At 42.3% G+C, this 23,434-nt stretch overlaps 1 protein-coding gene across 17 annotated transcripts in view; it reads right to left on the reverse strand.

Moving 5' to 3' along the window:
* The window catches only part of APBB2 (amyloid beta precursor protein binding family B member 2), a 356,077-nt gene that overhangs the window by 321,789 nt on the left and 10,854 nt on the right, over window positions 1-23,434 (reverse strand). Inside the window, exon 2 of one of the 17 annotated variants that reach the window (XM_027599381.2) lies at window positions 8,479-8,581. The exons of the other annotated variants lie outside the window; for them this stretch is intronic. The gene's annotated coding sequence lies outside the window, so the exon portion shown is untranslated. The remainder of the gene's footprint in view (window positions 1-8,478; window positions 8,582-23,434) is intronic. 17 annotated transcript variants of the gene reach the window in all.

The raw sequence follows: 23,434 nt of genomic DNA on the forward strand, positions 1-23,434 counted from the left end.
TTCTTTTTTTCCTACATGAACTTGGTGGAAGGCAATGCACCCTTGAAAGAAAAAGTCTGTTTCATCTCACAGAAATAAGCACATTTGGTCAGATGAATTCTATGAGTCAACAGAACAGACGCACTTTTTTTTTAAGATTTATTTGTCAGAGAGAGAGAGAGCACAAGCAGGGGCAGTGGCAGGCAGAAGGAGAAGCAGGCTCCCTGCTGAGCAAGGAGCAGTGTGGGACTCAAACCCAGGACCCTGGGATCATAACCTGAGCCGAAGGCAGGTGCTTAACCGACTGAGCCACCCAGGCGTCCCAAACAGGCGTACTCTTAACTAGGTGCCCTCCTCAAAGCAGGAAGAGCATCCAGGATCAAATTTCATTCTATCATTTATGTTAAAAAAAATTTTTTTCAGACCTAATACGGCCTTGTAAAAACTAAGTTTAGTAACTCCTTTGATTCTGAAATTATACACGTCTCCCTCAAAGCTGAAGCTCACACCTTCACCCACATTCAATTCCAGGCATAGACAACCTTGTCTAAATGGTTTCTGAGCACCTGGGGGACAAAGGGAGGATAGAACTCGAAGCCCTTGTGTTTCACTCCACTCTTCGGGTTGCCCTTTTGGGTCTTCTGCTCCCTTACCTTGGCAGACTGGGAAAATGAGAGGAGATGAAATTCAACTCTGTTAATTATACTTTGCTCATAACTCTTGATTTTAAGATATGGGAAGGAGGAAATTGAAATGCAGCTAAAATTGTTTTTGGATGCAAATTACCCTGAGAGCTAATTATGTATAATTCCTTCATTTTCTTTATTCAAGCAAGTGAATCCCGGATACATTTCCTTTTAGGTCAAATATTTCTTCCCTTAGGACTTCATGACTAATCCTCCATAATCCTAACACTCCCTTACTCACCCCTCAAGAACTCAGTATTACTATACTACCCTGTTAGGAGGAAAGGAGATAAAACTTGTCTGAGAGGGGCTAACATTACATACTTTGGCATTAAGTTATCATTAATGGGCAGACTTAAAGTTAAATACCCCTGCAAAAGAAGAGGGGAGGGAGTCAGAGAAGTACCTGACCTCCATTCTAAGCCAGTCAAAGAGAGGCTTCCCAAAGGTTCTTCCACCTCCTAGGATCGTAGTTACTCTGCACCTCTGGGGTGAACAGGAGTCCTCAGCAAGCTAGTCAAAGAGCTAGTCATTAAATCAACAGCTGTCTGTATTTACAGTCTCTACTTTCTCTCTCCTCCCATTGAGTTCACTCCAACCAGGCTTTCATCCCTATCACTCTAGCAAAACTGCTCTTGTCGAGGTCACCAGTGACCACCATGCTGCCCATGTCATGGTCAATCCAATCCTCATCCTACTGATAACTGAAACACACTTACTGCATGCCTTCTGAGACCCTTCCCTCATCTTGGGTTCTCTTCCTGTCTCACTAACTTCCCCTTTCCAGATCTTCTTTGCCGGTCCCTTCTCATCTTTGAACTCCAGGTTCCAGAATCTCTCATATGTCCAATTGCCTACTCAATATCTCTACATGAATGTCTAATAGGCATCACAAACTTAAGTCCTAAATCAAATTAATAATGTCACCCCCAAACTCCTCCCAAAGCCTTACCCATCTCAGTAACAGGACCTCTATTCTTCCAGTTGCTCCTTGCCTTTGCTCACACTCTCTCCCTCTCACTCCACATCAAATCTAACAGGATATCAGCTCTACCTTGTACCTAGAACCTGACCACTCACTACCACCATCTCTCATTCCCTGGCCCAACTACCTTCCTTCATCTCCTGCCCAGATTACTCCAATGGCTGCTTCCTCTCTCCATTCTTGTCTCCACAAAACAAACTGGTCCTTTGTAAAACATAAATCAGATTATATTATTAATCTGTTCAAAATTCTCTAAGGGCTTCTCACCAGTTGGGACTGAATTGTGTCATTGAAGTCCTAACCCCCCAGTACCTCAGAATGTTACTGTATTTGGAAAGAGGGTCATTGCAGATGTAATTGGTTAAGATGAGGTCATAAGATTAGGGTGGGCTCTGATCCAATAGGACCAATGTCCTCATATAAAGGGGAAATTTGGACACGGAGATGCACTTCGGGAGAACACCATGTGAAGATGAAGTCTGAGATCTACAAGCCAAGGAATGTCAAACATTGCTAGCAAACCACCAAAAGCTTGATGAGAGGGTAGAACTGTTTCTCTCTCACAGGCATAAGAACCAACCCTACCAATACCTTGACCATGGACTTCTAACATCCAGAATGGTGAAATAATACATTTCTATTATTTAAGCCACCAAGTTTGTGGCACTCTATTATGGCAGTCCTACAAATTAATACACGACCTCACAGAGAATAAAAGGTGAACTCCTCGTCATAGCCAAAAGGCCTCACACGATTGCACCCTGGCTCACACACTGGCCTCCTTGTTGCTCTCCTGACATACCAGGCACAGTCCTCTGCAGGACCTTTGCTCTGGCTCTTCCCCGGACAGCTCTGCCCTCAACACCCTCCATTCCTATAGATCTCCATTCAAATACCCCCAAAAGGCCTTCTCCTCCCTTTCTATCCCCCTCAACCAGCATTCTATTTTCCATCATGTGTCACCATCAGATACTTTATAGACACTTACTGTGGTAGACTAGGAGGGCCACTGCTAAGACTCACTGGGCACCTGCAAGCAGACAGCTCCAGGGCCCCCCTTCTCAGGGTCAGCCTCAGCCGCAGAGAGCTACACCATCTGCCCCTCTTGGAGACACCCTTCTCGGGGCACACCATACCTGGTGTAACACACGCAGTAAAGGAGTGAGGTTACTGCTCAGCGCAGGACACTCTGACGGGTAATACTGTCTCCAGAGTTTTCTGGAGGGTTGCTAGAGGCTTTGTCAAACCTGCACCATCGTTCAACTTCTTCCTGCGCCCAATCCTGCTCTCGCCCCTTCTTGTTCACAGTGTTGACCCCAAATAAAACATCTTGTTTCCCAAACTGTATCTCAGCATCTGCTTCTAGAGAACCCAACGAACCCTGAGACACTTATCTGCCTTCCCCAACTATAATGTAATCTTATTGAGGGCAGGGACTTTGCTATGATGTGTTCTCAAAGCCCAAAATAGTGCCTGGTATAAAACAAGAAATGACTGAATGGAAATAATGGAAGGAAGGAATGAAGGGAAGGAGGGAAGGAGGGAGGGAGGGAAAGGCATTGACTATGTGCAAAGGAGACTACCCCCTGGATAAAACAAAAGCCTCTTAATATGGTCATTACCTGTCACAAAGCAAGAGGAATACACACTATTACAATGAAACTCTGCATGAGATTTTTAAAGTACACTTTGCTATTTGATTTTACAGAAACTTTAAAAAATGTGTACAAAGTTCCTAAGATTCACTTATTATCTTGATACTCCTGATTCTTCTCCTCCTCCTCCTAGGATTTAAAATTTTGCAACCTCAAGTTCTACCACCAAGAGGGTATCATGACCCTAACCTTCAAGGCAGGAAAGATACTGTATAATATGTAATTACTGTTCAAAAGCTTTGGGACATCTTATATGTTAATTAACTCCCACTAAAAGACTCTGCCCTGCATTTTACCAAAATAAATAGTTTATTATAGCTTTTCTCTTTATTGACTGTGTCTTATTTCAAGCCTTTCTCAAAATACTACTTTTTCAGGGAATTGTCTTTCACTTTACTGCAGGACTAATTGCATTCAGCTCTGGCAAATTACTTAAAATATATTTTCCATGCTCTACAGTTGGCTACTCATTCAGATCCAAATAAAGCTGATTTCTACCTGGTCACAAACCCTCATGCCAATTCAATCAGGAATATGCAAGTTCTACCCATAAAGTAATAAAGCTGGAGGGGAGAGGTGTTTGTGTTGGGTTTATAGAATCACTTTCATCTTTTTACATGTAATTGCATGATGAGATTTTAAGGGAAAAATGTAAAGCCATGTTTAACACCAAAAACAACAAAACCACCCCCACCCTGGAGCTACTAATACTTGACTGGTCTGAATCACTCTAAGACAGATGGATTCAGAACACTGTGTGTTTACAGCACAGGAATGTCATACATAGATGGACCTGAAATATTTTATAACCATAAATATGAGTAACAGAGTCTTCCCAGTCAGACCTATCTAATTTCATCAACCCTCTGAAATTCACTAAAGCAGCCTTGGGGCACAAATGTAATAAGATAACATTAATTAAAATACATAAAACCATCCAGGAGTAGCAAGGAGTATCCTACACTTTTTTAAAGGGTAGAAATTGAACTAAAAATAGTAATCACTATTTTGCAAGCTTAAGTGGCTGGGTCTTACAAAGTGCCTGAAGCTACAATCCTACCAGACTTTCTCCAAGGTAGGATAATAATTAGTATGTTCTTCACTTGTCTGGTATGCACCCTAATTTTGCAGGGTTGTGAGTGCATGCTCACTTTGCAACTGTGAGTTTCAACTCTCTGCTACCTGTTTGTCACTAAGCAGAATCCAAGAGGTTCCAAAGTGCCATGTACCATCCCCTACCACTATGCCAACTATCATACCACACAAAAAATGAAGATTCTGTGCAATCCTAATGAGACACTATTATCACTGCTGTAGTTCAGCTCTCCACTTTGTTTGGAAACAAATTACTGCTGACCATAAATAAAGGGCCAGCATACTATTATTAAAAGAAACACAACTGCCTTGGTGCTGACATGATGCCACTGGGTCTTCATAGCAACCCTATTAGGTGGTATTATTCCAATTATCCAGATGAGAAAACTGAGGCTCAAAGTAATTGAGAAGCTTACTTAAGGCTATACAGCTAGGAAGTGATAAAGCCAGCACCGGAACCCTGACCTGGGGGGACTCCAAATCCCACACACTTGATACTGTATGTTCCTTCAGAAATTACTGCAACTATAAACAAATATTTTAGGTGCACAGGAAAAAAGAACCTAATTTTATCACTAAAATTCATGGCTTCTGCACATGCACAGGAATCATCAATATGACAGTGCTATTTTGTATCATGCCTTTACATTTAAGATTATTTCAAGTATTAGCATCCAAATAACCACAACACAGAAGGTCAGGTTAGAGATGAGCCTCAGGTAGAATTTGGTTTCCCGGTGATGTGAAGACTGAGGACACAAAATAGGCTCTCAGGTAATAGAGGACAACGGTCCTTTGTTTTCTGTGTTATTACTAATGAATCGTTGAACACTACATCAAAAACTAATGATGTAATGTATGGCGATTAACATAATAAAAAAAACTAATGATGTATTATATGTTGGCTAACTTAACATAATAAATTTTTTTTAATTTTTAAAAAAGAAAAACCTATGTAACTGGTGGAATTTCAGGTGGTTTTTTAAATGTCTTTTGTACTCTATTATATATTGTGTTTTCTACTAAACTTTCACTATTTTTATAACATGAGAAAAGATAATAGGCATATTTCAATTTTAGAAACATAAATAATAACAATACACACTGGTGCCAATGGGCTAATATTTTATATAAAACGTGTGATTCTTAAGTTCATATCTTGTCTACAGAAGCCCCATACAGAAAGGATAAAACTGAATTTTTATTTATGACCATGTGCTATAAAGTCAAGAAAGCTCGACTATATGTACCAAACCATCAAGTACTGTCCATGTTACTTACCCTGGGCAAGTCATTCAGCTCCTCAAAGATCTCCGTTCCTCACTTGTAAAAGAGGGTACCGATTTAATATGGTTGTTGTAAGAATTAAATGAGAAACACATGCATTTATGTACACACATACACATTCATACAGCGTCAAGTGCCATCAAGATTTAAACAATCTGACAGATTCTTAAACAGATAGTAGTCTCATTCATTTCTGTGACATGAATTTATCCATGCCAATTTTAGCTTCTTTTATAGCCAAATCTTACTGCAGAGGCAAAGGGCAAAAGTCTTTCTTTCTCTCTTTTCTCTGTGTATGTGTGTTTCCCAAATGACACCCACAGTAGGTTGAAAATTCATTAGTCTTTAACTATTTCCAATATATACTTATGCAAAGGAGTTTGGACTTTACATTATAGCCAGTTTTAAATCAGAGTCCCATTCAATTCACATTAAACGGCCTATGAGTTATGATGAGTGCTTTTACTTACATATCTTTATATTCTAGTGGAACTGACTTGCAGAAAAGAAAATCTAGAGACAGAACAACCAATCAGCAGCTTTACCACCTTCAAGGTGAAAAAAAAAATGAAAACATTTGGGAACTAAAAAGATAAAACACATTCCAGGGACACTTTGGAAGACTGGCCATTCCTGTTGGTGGCCTATTTGGATGAGGCAAAAGAGAAGAATCTCAAAGAGGCAGGAAGTTTCCAGCTTTGGTATCTGTAGGGATGGTGGTCCTGTCAACTATGGTAGGAAACACAGAAAGCCTTAATGGGGTTAAAAAGTGGTGGCATCATCACAAAGCTGGTGGAGATATACATGTGAACAACCACTTTGAAAGACTCCATTAAAGCTAAACAACATATGTATGTATGCCTTACAACCCAGCAATCCCATACCTTCAAATATACCTACCAGAAACGCATGGTAAATGTCCACCAAAAGGTATATACAAAAATGTTCACAGTAGCATTATTCTTAATTGGCAAAAACTGGGAAACCCAATGTCTGCCAAAAGTCCTGTGGATAAGGTGACACGTGTTCATATAATGGAATACCACACACAATGGACAAGAATGAACTAATGTTACAACACAGATGGTTGAGCAGAAGAAAGGAAACATGAGAGACTACATATTGTATGACTCCATTTACATGAAGATCAAAACAGGGGAAACTCATCCAGTGACAGAGGTACTCTCTCGAAGACGACAGGTAGAGACCTGGAGGAGGGATGGAGATATTCTCTATCTTGATCTGGGTAATGGCTACACAAGTGCATACATATGGAAAAACTCAATTCTACATGTGCTGGGTTTTGTTTTATTTTTTTTCATTAAAAAGTTGACTCAATTCCCTAATATTACCACCCTTGAAAAAATAAAAATGATCCTCAGCTTCACATACTGCTTAGTCTGATTTCATTGCAGTGCATTTGCTTTCTAAAACTTACCATATCAAAAGAATTCGCTACCCAGGCTATTTCTTAAAGTTCTGTCTGTGATCATCTCATCAGAAGTGAGAAAAGAAGAGCAAATATGAGTCATGAATAAAAGAGATACAAGTCCTCCTCCATAAAATCAGGTTTGGCTACTGAGTGTGTTTTGGTGTCCAATGTTTTGTTGTACAGATGATGCATCAGGGACAACTTCACACCAGTCTTACACACATGGCCATAAAATATGGTTTGATTCCTGGAGTTCACTAAACTTTACCTCCTAAGTAGGAAAAAGCAGTTGAAGCAATAAAAAGTAAGACTCTTTTCTAAGAATATCTGAGAAGAAAAAGGCTAAGGAAAGCTAATCCCCTACTTGTGATTAAAGAGCTTTGGAGAAACTGACCAATAAGGAGCTGGTGGTCCCTTTCTGACGGACAAGAGCAACAAAAGAAACTCGGGCCAGCTAGGAGATAGGTATGGCTGGCCCACCATTTCTCATAGAGATGATGCTTTGAGACCCAACTGGATCGATTTAACTCTCCTTAGGGACCCAATGGAATGATGTCATGTCCTTGAGGCCACCAACATCACCCTGACAGCAGCCTTGGCCACCCCAGGAAAGGGAATGCTGAAACTTGAAATACGCCACTCATGGGACCAGGGACTGTACCAGATATATTTTTTTACTTTGCCCACATTAGCCAATAAAGAGCTTCCTCTCCCCCTTATTAATGCCTGTGTGCTTAACATGATCAAATCATGGGTATGAACAATCAGCAATGACCTATTTGATTACTAACTTGGGATCCACCTATGACAATAGTCAATAGCTATTCAATTCCTTTTAAAGTTTATACCTTCATTTATTTTTATTTTTCTCCCAACCCTAGAGTAGAAAACCCAGTGTAAAAGAAGATGGCTTTTAGGGGCACCTGGGTGGCTCAGTCGTTGGGTGTCTGCCTTCGGCTCGGGTCATGATCCCAGGGTCCTGGGGTCGAGCCCCGCATCGGGCTCCCTGCTTCTCCGCAGGAAGCCTGCTTCTCCCTCTCCCGCTCCCCCTGCTTGTGTTCCCTCTCTCGCTGTGTCTCTCTCTGTCAAATAAATAAACTCTTCAAGGGTGCCTGGGTGGCTCAGATGGTTGGGCGTCTGCCTTCGGCTCAGGTCATGATCCTGGAGTCCTGGGATTGAGGCCCGCATCGGGCTCCCTGCTCCTTGGGAGCCTGCTTCTCCCTCTGCCTTTCTCTCTCTCTGCCTCTCTGTCTCTCATGAATAAATAAATAAATAAATAAATCTTTAAAAAATAATAAATAAATAAATAAATAAACTCTTCAAAAAAAAAGATGGTTTTTACTAATGCAAGTCACTCACCGAGCGAGGTGGCCAGTCTGAGAGCCAAGGGTGGGAACGCCATTTGATTACACCTCCGGTGTGCTGGGCAGTCCTGACCCAGTCATGTCCTCCAGTGCAGTGTCTAAGGGATCATAGTAAATACTTGGCCAATGCTAAACATTTGCAGGACTCATTATTTGTCAGCAATGGGAAGCTATTTGAAGTTGTTTTTTCTTACTTGTTCATTTTCCAATCCCTTCATTTCACCATTGTGATTAAGGACCTGTTTCCACACACCATAGCTGACAACATCTAACCAAATGATGTTTTTACAACAGAGATGCACCAACTGATGCTAGGATGGATCTTCTGAAGTATTATTCTCTCCTGAGGCAGGTAAATAGCACAGGTAGGGCACAGTAGTAGTTAGAGAAGACAGATTATTAGCTCCTCTTTTCCAGAAGACCACCAAACCTCTGGTAGTGAACTTGACAATGAACCTGTTCACAGTGAAACAAAGTTTTGGATTTAAAACTAAAAAACAAAAAACAATAGAGAACTGGTCTGGGATCAGCTACTTTTTGCATTGAGATTCTTTTATCTCAATATTCCTTTCTAGATAACCCAAGTGTACTTACTTAAATAATATACCTCCAAACCTTTTTCATCCACCAATTAGTTTAATAGCAAGACAGGAAAAATGAGATGAGAAGGAATATATGTCACTGGTACCGAGTACACAATAAACTCTCTTACGCACTTTGCTTACGTAAGTTACCTCCCACAAGCCTCACAACATTTTAAGGTGGGAATTGGGGTCTCCCATCTGTGGATGAAGAAAATGGAGACATAACTTGTCCATGCTCACGGTTAGCGATGGAGCTGGGATTCCAAGCAAGGATTGAAGGACACCAAAGCCTCAGACCTTCCCTTAGACCCTGATCCCCACACTGGCTCAGGAGAGCTCTCAAACGGAACCCTGGGACTCCCCAAGGCTACTCTCATCAGCAAGTTGAACACGTTCCTTTTGGAGGCTGCCGTTTTGTGCGTCATTACTTCTGTGGCTCTCCCAGGACCCAGCTGGGTACCGGACCTCTGCGGCAGCTGTTAGAGCACAGCTGCCTGAAAAATACAGCACACTTGGGCTAAGGGAAAGAGCCTGAGGAGGGGGAAAGACAGAGAACACATGCGTGTGTGCACACAAGCAAGAAGACGTACGTGTGTGCATAAAAATAAAAATAGTAGAATACAAATAAAAATAGTAGAGCTAACTGCAATAATAAGGAAGTAAAAACAAATTCTAAGATATCCAGAACAGTGGTCACATTTCTTTAATATGACTAGTAGGCATATGCGGAATTTAAGGGAAAAAAAACAATCTAACAAAGGAAAAAAAGGGACAAACCAAGAAACGGACTCTATTTTTTTAAAGATTTATTTATTTATTTGAGTAAGAGAGTTGGGGGGGAGGAACAGAGGAAGAGGGAGAAAGAGAATCCTGAAACAGACTCCAACTTCATGTGAACCCTACTCGGGGCTCCATGATCATGACCTGAGCCAAAATCAAGAGTCAGCCACTTAACCGACTGAGCCACCCAGGAACCTTGAGAAAGAGACTCTTAACTATAGAAAACAAACTGATGGTTACCAAAGGGGAGGTAGGTGGGGGATGGGAGAAATAGAGGGTGGGGATTCAGGAGGGCACTTAGGACGAGCACTAGGTGTTGTATGGAATTGCTGAATCACTATATTGTACACCTGAAACTAATATAACACTGTATGTTAACTACGCTGGAATTTAAATAAAAACTTAATTTAAAAAAATGGACAGGAGGTACATCAGGATTTAATACATTAGTCTCTACTTACTGGCATATTTGTATATTTGAAAAATTTGTTAAGCCAAAAATTTATAGATATAGTTATTAATACAGATATGTAAATAACTGTCTCTCACACACACACACATCTGGAAGGTTACCCAGACTATTAACTATTAACAATGCTATCTCCCAGAGAAGGAAGAGAGAATGGGGCATTTATACTTAATACAACTCTGTATATGTAGAGAAATAAATAAGACCTAAAGAACACCCATAAGTTTTCAATAATTACTACAATTTTACACAGAGAGGTGATTTATTTTCAAATTTGACCCAGCTGATCACATCTATCCATTGAAATATATCTTCACTTGGCTTTTCCAGGACATCACACTCCTACCTTAGCAGCCACTCCTTCTCAGTCTCCTTGCCCTATTCTTCCTCATCTCTTCAGCCCTAATTTGTTTTTTTTTAAGATTTTATTTATTTGAGAGAGAGAATGAGAGAGAGAAAGCAGATGAGAGCGGGGAGGGTCAGAGGGAGCAGCAGACCCCTGCTGAGCAGGGAGCACGATGCGGGACTCGATCCCGGGACTCCAGGATCATGACCTGAGCCAAAGGCAGGCGCTTAACCAACTGAGCCACCCAGGCGCCCCCACCCTAACTTGTTAATGAGAAGCTAAGCTCTTGCAAGTTTTCTCTATCTTCATTCCCTCCCTGAATGATCTTTTACTCCCAAACCTACAGCTCCAGCTCAGACCCCTCCCCTAAGCTCCAGACTCCTAGACCCACCTGCCAGGTCCATAGGTCCAACTGTATATCAATCAAACACCTCAAAATATCATATTTAAAGCTGAACTCCTGATCTGTCCTGCCTTTGTCCATTTGGGCTATTATAAGAAACACCACAGAGTGGGTGGCTTAAAAACAACAGAAACTGATTTCTCACAGTTCTGGAGGCTGGGAAGTCCAAGACCAAGGCACTGGAAGATTTGGTGTCCGGTAAGTACCGTCTCCCAGGTTGCAGACTGCCAGCATCTTGTATGTCCACGTGGTAGAGAGCAGAAAGTGCTATCGGGCTCTGTCGTGACCCCTGGAAGGGCACTAATCCCATTTGTGAGGGCTCCACCCTCACGACCTCATCTAACCCTAATGACCTCCCAAAGGGCCCATCGCCTAAAATCACCACATTGTGGGGAGGGGTTCAGCACATGAATCTGCAGGGGACACAAATATTTGGTCCATGACCCTCTCCTACCAGAACCTGCTCCCCTGGACCAGCCTTCTGGATCTCAATTCAGAGCATCTTCACACCAACGGCCTAACCAGCCCTGCAGGGTGTTCCACTGCCTTCACCCCAACCTTTTTATCTGAGCCCACTACTCCCCCTGGCATTCACCTCGCTCCAGCCCTGCTGCTAGCCTCCCACTCCTCAAACACCACTGCCTGGAACACTTCTTCCCCAAATATGCACAGCACAGACCACCCCACTTTGCCTCCTTCAAGTCTCTTCCCTTTTTTTGGTCTGAGCCTTGTCAGAAAGTACAATGAGCACATTGTACTTTCATAATCAAAGAAAAACCACAATTGGAAATGACTCCCCCCTTCAAAAACTAAAAATAAAAGTGGGTGGGACCATGGCTGAAGTCATGCAATTGCCATCATCGATCTGAGAAGTGTAGCCAAAGAAATCCAAGGCCACATGCACCCTTTCACCTCTGCGCACACACCACCCTGAGCAGCACCACCAGCAGACTGCATTCTGGTGGTGGCTTTTTTCAACTTACAGTGGTTCAGAACATAGACTGATGTCACCAAGTAATCGGAGACAATTAACAACAAACCAAAGCCATCTTTAAATTAATCGCTTAGATACAGGTGGTTCACCAGATTTAAAAACAAAACTATGTTGGCTCAACATGCTGGTTTATTTTTTTTATTTTGCCCAATCAGCAATCTGCACATAGCTCTGTGCCAATGTCTAGCCTCTCTTAATCATTTTTCCTCTACTTAAAGTACGGTGTAGTTTCTTCACCTCCTAATCCCAATGTCAAATGGTAAAAACGTTGTTTACAAGAAAGTATATGCACCCGAGGGTGCAGCACTTATACAGACCCACAAGAATCCATGAACTAGACTGAGAATAGTAAGTAAGCCTTTTAACCCTTGTCTTTCAATAGCAAATACAAGAGTAATTAACGTTAATTAGAGCCAACACTTTTTGAGCACTTACTTCGGCCAAGCGAGGATCTAAGCACTTCAAATTAATATATTCATTTAATCCCCCCAGAGACTATTATCACTAAAAGATGAAAATACAGAGGCACAGTTGAGAGGTCAAGAAAGTAGCTTAAGGTTATACACACTACCTACACTCTTATACCACTGTGAGTGACCCCTGGGTGTCTCCTGTACCTATCATGGTGTTAAGACTCCATGCCTTTGGATATACTACTACTCTCATTTCCCCTAATGTTCTTTCTTTCCTTTGCTGCCTGGCAAACTCCTATTCAACCTCCAAAACTCATCTTTGGGAAACCTTCCCTGGTACTCCAAGGAGAATTAACCAGGCTCCTTCTACTTTCTACCACCATTTTTTGTTCATATGCTATTTTACTACCATGTAAATAAATAACCCCCACACACAACTTGACCGTGAGTCTACGTGGACAGGAACTACGTCTGATTCACACTTGAATTCTCCACACTTAATAATTATCACAAAAATTCATTTACAAGTTTAAGATCTCTCAGGGATCATTTCATAATATAATAACATTTATTAGGTGCCTACTATTCTAGGTACTTTATGCATTTTAACTCATTTAATCCTCACCCTAACCCCATTAGGGAGGATTCCAGTATGTCCCCATTTTGCAGCTGTGGAAGCAGAGAAAGTTAAAAATTCTATTACAGCCCAAGGTGAGAGCTAACAAACACCCGAATTTGACCCCAGGTAATGTGGCTCCACGCTCACTGCCTGCCCAGTACACAGGTTCTGCACTAGACTCTCTGGGGTTCAGAAAGGTTGCACCCAGTTCTTGCCCATAAAGATGCCACATGGAATCCACTTTCCTTTCTTCTTCATGTTAATAGAGACAATGATCACCTGAAGGATCTGGGAGGGCGGAGATCCCGTCTGCCTGGTTCACGCCAGACACTCACTGTCTAGCATAGGGCCTGCTGTTAAAAAGGAAACTCAGTGGATATTTGCTGAATGGTCAAAAATCATTTGTAGCTTTGAAATGACTGCATTCTTTACATATAATAGCATTATTCGAAGTATCACATATTTTATCTTCAAAACAACTACACGAGGAAGGTATTCTTTTTAGCCCTATTTCATAGATGAGTAAACCAAGGCACCGTGAGCTTCAATAACTTGCCTGAGATCAATCACAGCATTACAATGTGAGGCCAGGATTCAAACTCTGAAGGTATGATTCATCCTGTAGCTTCTTGTGGCTGTTGTAACAACCACAAACTGGGAGGCTGAAAACAATAGGAATTTATCGTCTCAACAGTTTTAGAGGCTAGAATTCCACTATCACGGTGCTGGCAGGCCCCTGCTCCCTCCAAAGCCACCGGGAGAGGGTCCTTCCCTGTCTCTTCTGGCTGCCGGAGGCCCCGGGCATTCCTTGGGTTTGTAGCAGTGTAACTCCAGTCTGCCCCCACCTTCACACAGCCCCTTCCTTCCTCCTCTGTGTCCCTCTGTCATCACAGGGCAGTCTCCCTTTGGTCTGCGTCCAAATTTCCCTCCTGGTATAAGGTGACCAGTCGTAATGGATTATGGGCCTACCCCACTCCAGTCTGACCTCATCTTAACGTGATGACATCTTCAAAGTCCCTTTTCCATGTAAGGTCAAACTCACAGGAACCAGGGGTTAGGACTTCCATATACCCTTGGAGTGGGGGCGAAGTTGGGGCGGGGAGGAGGAGAATGACACAATTCAACCTGTAACAGATAGCCTGCAGAGGGACTGATTCCAAAGATGCAGGGAAATGACTCAGTTTCTCTAACCAGTTACCCTCTTCGTTGATGAAAGATTTGCTAGTTCTCCAATCACTCCTCTGAACAAGGAGCAGTTAGAGGTTTGAGATTCAGGGGTTTCTTTCCATACAAAGTAAAGGGGACACAACCAAAATATAAACATACTTTAAGTACATGAGAAATGTTATCATGAAAAAGCAAGTATTTCCCTAGAGTGGAAGCCAGTTAATATGCGAGAAAAACTTCAAGTACTTATACTCTGTTTCCCTTCCACTCTGGTAATTTGTTATACACCTCCATTTTATCCATTTAAGGCAATACCTTTAAGTTTTGACCAATGAACAATAATTAAACGATATTCTATAACAGTGACCTATTTGATATTTATTTTCTTTTTTAAATTCTTAAAGAAGTGCCCACTTCTTTTGAAAGCTAATGATTCCCTGGGGTCTATAATTAACAGTTTAAGATTACATGCAACCTTCAAATTTTGATTAATCAAAATTAGCCTTCAAGGAAAATGTAAACAAAGTACAAAATTCTTCAAGTAAATGGGTGTTTCCAGTTTCTCCCGTTGATAGCCTCTCTCTTCCTCCAGAGTCTAGTGTCAAACTTGTATATTCAGTCTATATCAATTATATTTTATTCATCTATTAATCATGAGAAATATGTCCACCACACACTGGCAGCCTGATATTTCTCTGTATGCTAGGGAAGCAACCAGAAACTTCCAAAACGGGTTAATTCAGAATTTGGTTCTTTAAAAAAAATAAAAAATAAAATCTCTGGCAAGCATAATTGTCAACCAAACCACTACTCAAGAATTATTCTTTGAAATGGTTTTATCAGAAGGCATCATTGTTAACTAGTGAATACATTTTGCTAGCATCACCTAGATTATGATAAGGACCACATAAGCTGCCATAACTCATTTTAAAAAATACAGGATTTAAGTCAGGATGTACTGTGGGCCAAAGCTAGTCAAAGCACATGGTAGAGAAAATGATATTTCCTAAAATCAAAGTCTTGACCTGAAATTCTATCTGCTTTCTCATATTCCATCAATTTTCCAGACTCAAACAGAAGTGGATACTAACAGGTTATCCCAAAGGACAGTTCACTTATTTTGGAAGATATGAACGACCCATTTAAAAAAAAAAAAGTAACAGCCTTCCTTAGAAAAAGATCATTATTAAGATGAAATAATTTAGCAAGTAAAATTCTATTTTACTAGTATACCACATTAAAATGCAATTTTCAGACTAATATCTTTACAGAACATTTTAAGACTGCCAGTTGCTCACCCCTGGTGGCTGGAGCTTATCCTTTGTAATTATTCTCAGGACAGGATGCTTAATTATTAGAGAAATAACTGATTTTTTTGAAAGAAAAACAGTAAAACCCCCAATGACATCCTTTAAAAATATATGTTAACCCTACAGAGAATATAGAAATTTTCTTCATTTAAAAAAGCAATGAGAAAAAAAATGCAAAGCAGCTATAATCACAACCAAATACAATTTGTGCTTCTGATATGAGCTTTCTCACACCAGATACTCTCTACCCTCTTAGGGAATTCCAGATTTTATAACCTAGTAGCTCTTGTATCTTAGGGAAATATCAATTTAAGGATGCACAGTGTGTGTGTGTGTGTGTGTGTGTGTGTGTGTGTGTGTGCGCGCGCGCGCGCACGCGCATGCACATGCATGCGCAGTAGCATGCAGCATTCACATGTACTAAGTGCCTTCCCCAGTGCCAAGTTCTCCCCTCATAATCTACATTCAGCTCAGTCCTATCACCTGCTCTAGCTGCCCTTGGACGTTGGTGAGCCTCAGCTTCCCCACTTAACATTTGTGAATAATTATAGCAGCTTCCCCATAGAGGTGTGGGACCAAATGATGCCCTCCACAGAACACATCTACCACAGTGACGACTGTCTCCCAGTAAGTGCTCAATAAACATCAACCCTTATAATTTCTATAGGATCCTCCTACAGGTGAGGAAAAAGAGGTAACTTGCTCAGGGTCACTGTGCTGATAGAGACAGACCCAGGATCAAAGCCCAATCCACAGGTCTTCCAAGACTATCAAACTATAAGAGGTATCAAACACACTGAGGGACTATCATTCATGTTCTCCGAAGATAATACAAAGCAGGGGATGAGGTACCAATAAAAACCAAGAACATGTAGTCGAATATAAAGCACTAAAAACCTGCTACCAAGGGCGCCTGGGTGGCTCAGTTGGTTAAGCAACTGCCTTCGGCTCAGGTCATGATCCTGGAGTCCCCGGATCGAGTCCCGCATTGGGCTCCCCGCTCAGCGGGGAGTCTGCTTCTCCCTCTGACCCTCCCCCATCTCATGTGCTTTCTCTCTCTCATTCTCTCTGTCTCAAATAAATAAAATCTTTAAAAAAAAAAAACACCTGCTACCAATTATAAACATCTTTCCATTTGCCTTTTCTAAAAGAACTATCCTTTAAAATATTTTAGGGGCGCCTGGGTGTCTCAGAAGTGTTTGACTTGTTTAAGTGTCTTGGGATCGAGCCCCACTCAGCAGAAAGTCTGCTTGTCCCTCTCCCTCTGCCCCTCCCCCTGCTTGTGTGCACGCTCTCTCTCTAATAAATAAATCTTTTTAAAAAATAAAATAAAATATTTTAATTCTGAAAAGTCTGTCAGTTTGATCAAGGACTATCTTCTATAGCACAGTAACAAATGTGGGGCTGATCTAGAATGTCTGGTCAACCTACTGACCGTTTCAACAACAGGTAATCAAGAGAGTGGTACGCATTTTCACATGTTATCACAGTAAATCCTCCCAACCAGGTAGGTACCGTTCTAGATATTTTACAGATGGAGAAACCATGGCTCAGGCAGAGGACCCACCTACACCCACGTTCCCAGGGCAGGGCCCAAACTGAAACTTGGCCCTGTCCAGACCTAAAGTCTATGCTCTCTTTAGAACAACATGGATGAGACAAAAGAAAAGTCAGACTACACAGTCACTTGGCTTTGAGGAAACACTCAACAAAATAAATGGGGAAAGTGCCACAGTTTTGGAGGACATTCAAATGAAGATTAATTTTTACCAAACTATTTCATTTCCAAAGCAGAAGTCAGTAACAGATATGGCCAAAAATTTGCCCTACATAGAGCATACCCAATTCACAGTTTCAAACTTGTCTTGGATCAGTGTTCATCTCTCATAAATGAAAGCTTTTGGAAAGGCAAGAGCTTGGTATCAAGTTCAAGTTAAGTGGCACCTATACCCACCACCCCCAAGCTCTTGGGGTCTGTGCCTTCCACACCCCTCCGAGCCAAGGTTAGAGCGCGCTCAGAGCAGCTTCAGTCTAACGCGAGGACATGGTGAAGACATAGAAGCAGTTGTTTCTATTTTTTTTTAGGTTAAACTTTTTTTTCTTTTACTGTAGTAAAATACATATAAAATTCACCATTTTAACCATGTTTAGGTTTACAGTTCAGTGGCATTAAGTACATTCACACTGTTGTACGGCCATCACCACCACCCATGTTCAGAACTTTTCCATCTTCCCCAAATCATACTCTGGATCCATGAAACACTAAATCCCTGTTTCCGGGCGCCTGGGTGGCTCAGTCAGTTGAGCATCCGGCTCCTGGTTTCAGCTCAGGTCATGGTCTCAGGGTTGTGGGATCGAGCCCCATACAGTGCTCCGTGCTCAGCGTGGAGTCTGTTTGTCCCTCTCCCTCTGTTCCTCCCCCACTCACGCTCTCCTCTCTCGCTCTCAAGTAGTCTTTTTAAAAAAAATAAAATAAAACCCCATTCCCCGGGCCCCCTGCTTTCCGTCTCTGTGAATTACACTATTCTGGGCACCATAAATATGCTCCTACAATACATGTCCCTTTGTGATTGGCTTATTTCACCAAGCATAATGCCAATTCTTCTTTGTTCCCAGTTAAGTCGCCTTGAAGAAACACGCTGAAATGCACGACCTCTGGAGGACATAAAAATGAACGTGTGAGAAATTTTTTTTCCTTTTTACTAATTGCTAGGAGGATATGAAAACACTACAATGGTCAGGAAGGAAGAAGAACAAGAAAGCCAACAAAATCATCCACAATCCTACCACAGAGGCATTCCGTTTTCCTTTCTACTCATTCTCTCGTTGTTTGCTTTATGCAAATGAATCTGCATAATTACATCATATTGAGTATCCTTTAACTCAACCATCAATCAAAATGATACACCTTCAAGCTTTTCAAAAATTAACTTCCAAGGTCAACACCAAGGAAAAATAAATGTGCTTTCATGAAAACCTGTATCTACCGAGCTCTCCCACAGTAGAAATAAGTTAAAATTGCCTGAAGTTTCACTCTGATGGAAGGAAATTGTCCTTGGCAAACAGAATCATCCTGTAGAATAGTTGGCACTGCAGAAAGAGGGCAACAGCTTCACAAATGTTCACATAAAACCATTTAAATGTTAAGCAAAAATGTATATAAACTCCGAACGTGGCCATCCATCCCACTGTTACCTCTCACAATGGAAAACAGCACAACGGCATCTAATGAAAATCCTGTTTTCTTCCCAGGAAATAAAAATAATAATGCCACAAATCAACATTCCCCCCAGTTGTTGTTTTTTTTTTTTTTTTTATTTTTCTTGCAACTCACATGTTCTCAGAACTAAGGGGGGAAAGTGTAAAATTTAATAAAACCACGTCTTATTTTTGTTTCTTGTTTCTACTTGTGGCTTGTAAAATATATATATATATATATATATATATATAAAATATATAAAATAGCAGGACCTAGTAACAGTAAAGGAAAATGATTTCAGATGAAATAAAACTCAAGTCAGCAGGAGATGACTTTGATCGGGAGACAATTATACCTAAGTCGATGGGATGCAAGACTTCCTTTATTTATTTTAGTAGAAATAGCCTCAAGTCCTAGAAAAAAAGACGTTTTTAGAAAATGACACTGACCCAATTGCTAGGTCCCATGAATAAGAGCAAGGAGTGTTACCTTTATTCCTCCACTCCTCACACATTTTCTGCTCAAATCACTGGAATACATTTAATTTGAATGCGAGGTTTGGGGTACTACATAACTAAACACACAGAGAACCCGTACACAGTAATGGTATCCAACATATTCACCATTCAAACTGAATTTCCTGTTTCATTGAGGGAGAGCAGAGCCCATGAAAACAGAGAACCCCAACACGGAAGACCTGAAAGGACTAATCATTCCAAATCCCTAGGATCCAGCTTCTTTGACCCTATTCTCAGCCAGGCCCCATGCATCTTTCTAGAAATTGCCCCAAGCACAAAAAAAAAAAAAAAAAATTAAGTAGCACAGGATGGGGCCTCCTCCTAACCCCGGCAACTGACCCAAATGCTCTCTTACTCTGAACTATTTTACAGAAAGACTCATCCTGGGATCTCCCTTAAATGAAACTTTTCAGGGAGCTTGCCCCACCTTGAACCTTTCCTGGCTTGCTGTGTCAAACTAAAACCATAAAGATTAAAAAAGAATAAAACTTCAAAAGAATAAAACTTCAAACTTAACAGAGAATAAAACATCTGCTCTGACTTCAGGAAGGGCCAAAACTAAACACACATCAACTGAAAGGAAATCTAAATGCCAGTATTTTTTAGGTTGAGATTAAGATTCCACAACATCAGCAAAAACTCAGTATATAGTGCCCAACCTAAGTTTATCGTTCCTAAGTTAGGCTCGCCCTTAGGAACTCCAAGCAGGTCACTCCTCTCCCCCTCCTTTACTTAGAGTCAGCTGACACCCAAAGCAATGTTTACATACCCAAAGGAAGATAGAATGAAGTCATAATATGAGCAATTCAAACACAAACCATTCTCTGTTAGAGTAACTGAGGCTTAAAGCACGGGCAAAAACAGCCTGCATCCCACAGGACAGTCTAGCCAGCTCTTCCCTGAATGCAGCAAATGAGCAATGCTCTCTCGGGCTCTAAATGCCATTTATCTTTGCACCCAAATCAATGGGACTGACCAACAGGGCACAAGACATTTGGAAAACCAATAGGAGAAACCCCACCTCTGCCTTTTTCGACAATCCAAGTCCCCGAAGGTTAAGGGGGACGTGAAGAGGAGAGAAGTCTGCATCATGCAAAACATTCTTCTTAGGTGTGCACAAAGCAGCCCCTTTAGAACTGGTCATCCAAGGTGTGCAACAGGAAACACCAGCTCAGAGGAGACTGTGCAAACTAGGCCCCCTGGGCAAATGCTGCATTAAATGGAAGTTTCTTTTCAGCAGGACTTCTGGATATGTTCATGGAAAGAAAAAGTACATGCAGTTTTCTGAACTTGACAGCAGAAGCTTTTATTCCCAACATATTTCCAATCCCTTGGGATTCACTGAGCCCCCTCTGGGAAGTACTACTTTGGATGTTGTGGAAGCAAGGTTGGAGCCCAGATCTGGATAAGGAGGCACAATAATAAGTTGACATCAATCTGGTCTTCAAAACTAGAGGGGCATTAGGGCTCCTCAAAGAGATGTCCTAAAGTTAGTTCCTCTGCACCATTCTCGCGGCCTTAAATTGCTCCTCTCCATGCCATGATCTTGACATGGCCATCAATTCCCATCACTCGGGACGCAGTCTTAATAGCCACCTACTCACTTGATTTGAAGGAGCCCACTGGGCGCTTTGCATGACATCACCCATCTCTGACTTCTTTATGGCATCTCCCACCCAGAAAGCTGCAGTGTTTTACTCATTGCCATATCTTAGGGCCTACGGCACATAGTAGGTGCTCAATAAACATTTACAGACTGAGTAAGTACATGAAGTATTCTAGCAATCCCTCCCTCTGGCTTGGAGAAACGATTACTTAAACATCTGGTTACATTTAATATGAGTTCAGTAAGATTTATTATTTCAAATTAAAAGGCCACAGTTATGTTATAGTTGCTAAATTAAATGACAACTGCATTTCTTTTGGACACATATTTTCATACCAAGCCCTATTTGAAAAACCTATGTATTTTTGAGTCATTCCAGAAACAATAATGAACGGTTTAATATGAGCTCCTCCCCTGACCTTTCTAGAATTTGGACACAAAACCACATAGTTAACTGGCTCTTATGTTAACCAAACTCATGCTGATCTCACTAACATCATGTTATAAGCCTATACCATCACAACGGGGGATAAACTGTCAGAAAAACTAGCTGCTAAAAACATTCTGGTGCATATTTATTAAAGCCTCCAATGGGGGCCCCTGGGTGGCTCAGTCAGTTAAGCGTCTGCCTTGGGCTCAGATCATGATCCCATCCTGGGATGGAGCTGCGTCAGGCTCCCTGCTCGGCAGGGAGTCTGCTTCTCCCTCTCCTTCTGCCCCTCTCTCCCGCTCATGTACTTTCTCTCTCTCTCTCAAATAAATAAAATCTTAAAAAAAAACAAAAAGCCTCCAATGATAGTTTTCATTCATATATTCAATCTTTGGCAAATGCTTATTGAGCATCCAGGATTTCTAAGCATTGGGAGCACAAAGATGAAGAAGTAACAGTGCTGTCCCTCAAGGGGCTTACAGACTAAGCAAGAAGCCTGGGAAGTGAGTAGTTACAATGCAGTGTGACAACACGGGTAGGATGGAAGAGGGGCATAAGGCGCTCACTGTGGAAGCAAGAAGAGCTAGTCACCCTGTTCTGGGTAACCAGGTACCCAGTGGTCTTCCAAGTGTGGTCCCCAGACCAGCAGCCTCAACATCACCCGGGACATTGTTAGACGTACAAACTTTGAATCGGGCCACACCACAGTCCTACGAATCAGAAATTCAGGGGGTGAGGCCAGCAATGTATGTTTTAGCAGGCCCTCGGGTCATTCGGACACCCACTGAAGGAGGAACGAAATCAAGCCAAGTAAAGAATACACAGACAGTAAGGATGGTTGCAGGCAATGGGAACAGAGGATAAAAGCCCAAAGGCCAGAGAAAGCTAGGCGTGTTGTCACAACGGTGTGGCTCAAGCTCAGAGCATGAGATGGAGAGCAACGCAGATCACGAAGGGTACCAGGGGCGATGCCAAGAGGCTGGCGCTTCATCTTGAGGGCAGCAAGAAGCCCCTGGAGGGCTGGGATGGGCATGCCCGGGCCTGCAGAGGATTTCAGAAGATCACCCTGGAGGCAGTGCAGAGAACAAACAGCGAGGCCATGGAGGAGGTAACTTGATGAGAGGCGACAGTGGTGGGAAGGCAGGGAGGCCCGCTGTCAGCAACAGCAGGGCTCCGAACGGGAGCTTACTTACCCCGCGGCACAGATGGAGGCGCCAGGCATGCTGTGGGACACACGGAGCATCCCTTTCCCCTGGAAGCCTCACCTGACACCCCTACACACAAACCCTAAGCCAGGGCAGGTACGGGTCAGGGAGGGCTGAGTACATCCCACCCCATGCCCCCACCCCGGTAGCACACGGTGCGTTTTATCTCAGTTGCCAGTCTTGCCCTATAGACAGGGGCCGGGGCCATTCCGGTCAGCTTCCACCCTGGTCCATTTCCACCGGCAGCATTTGGCACAGCGCCCAGCGCTTCGGAAGCCAAACTGAATGACTGGAGCCAGCCAGGCCAGGGGGCCGCTGAGAGGCTACTGCCCTCATTCAGGGGTGAGATGACCGTGTCATGGGGACGGAATCGGAAAGCTTAGGAACGGACTGAACTCCTTCATTTTTCTCTAGTCTGTTGACACCATTCAAAACACAGAATGAAAATCCTTACGAGTCAATCAGGTTGGGAAAATGTGACAGTGAATGTGATCTGCTGAGCGGAGGCCACGGGTCCATCCTCCTGTGGAAAGTCGGCTAAGACCGTGGTTTGAGCACTTTTGCAAGTAGGAAGACACAGTTCTAGGCCGCAAAGACGCTGCCACCTAACTAAGAGAACAAGCTGCCTCCCTTTTTTGTTTTCAGAACAACTCCACAACCTTGAAGGAGAGGACCAAAACATTTTAAATCCCATTGACACAGCCTGCATCTTTGCCTTGATTGTGAGAGATGATTTCAAGCAGGCAGATATTGTGGCCCAATTACAGTGTATTTTGGAAGTAGGAGGCACCTAACTTGGGGGTGGAGCTGGTGGGCGTAGAGGGAAGAGTTAGTTACCAAGCAGGCCCTACCACCTGCCTCTCAGTCTTGCATGGAATTTCATAGAGAAGGGAGCTGTGACAATCAGG

The sequence above is a fragment of the Zalophus californianus genome, chromosome 2 (assembly GCF_009762305.2).
Source record: "Zalophus californianus isolate mZalCal1 chromosome 2, mZalCal1.pri.v2, whole genome shotgun sequence".
In the NCBI taxonomy this organism is placed as follows: Eukaryota; Metazoa; Chordata; class Mammalia; order Carnivora; family Otariidae; genus Zalophus; species Zalophus californianus.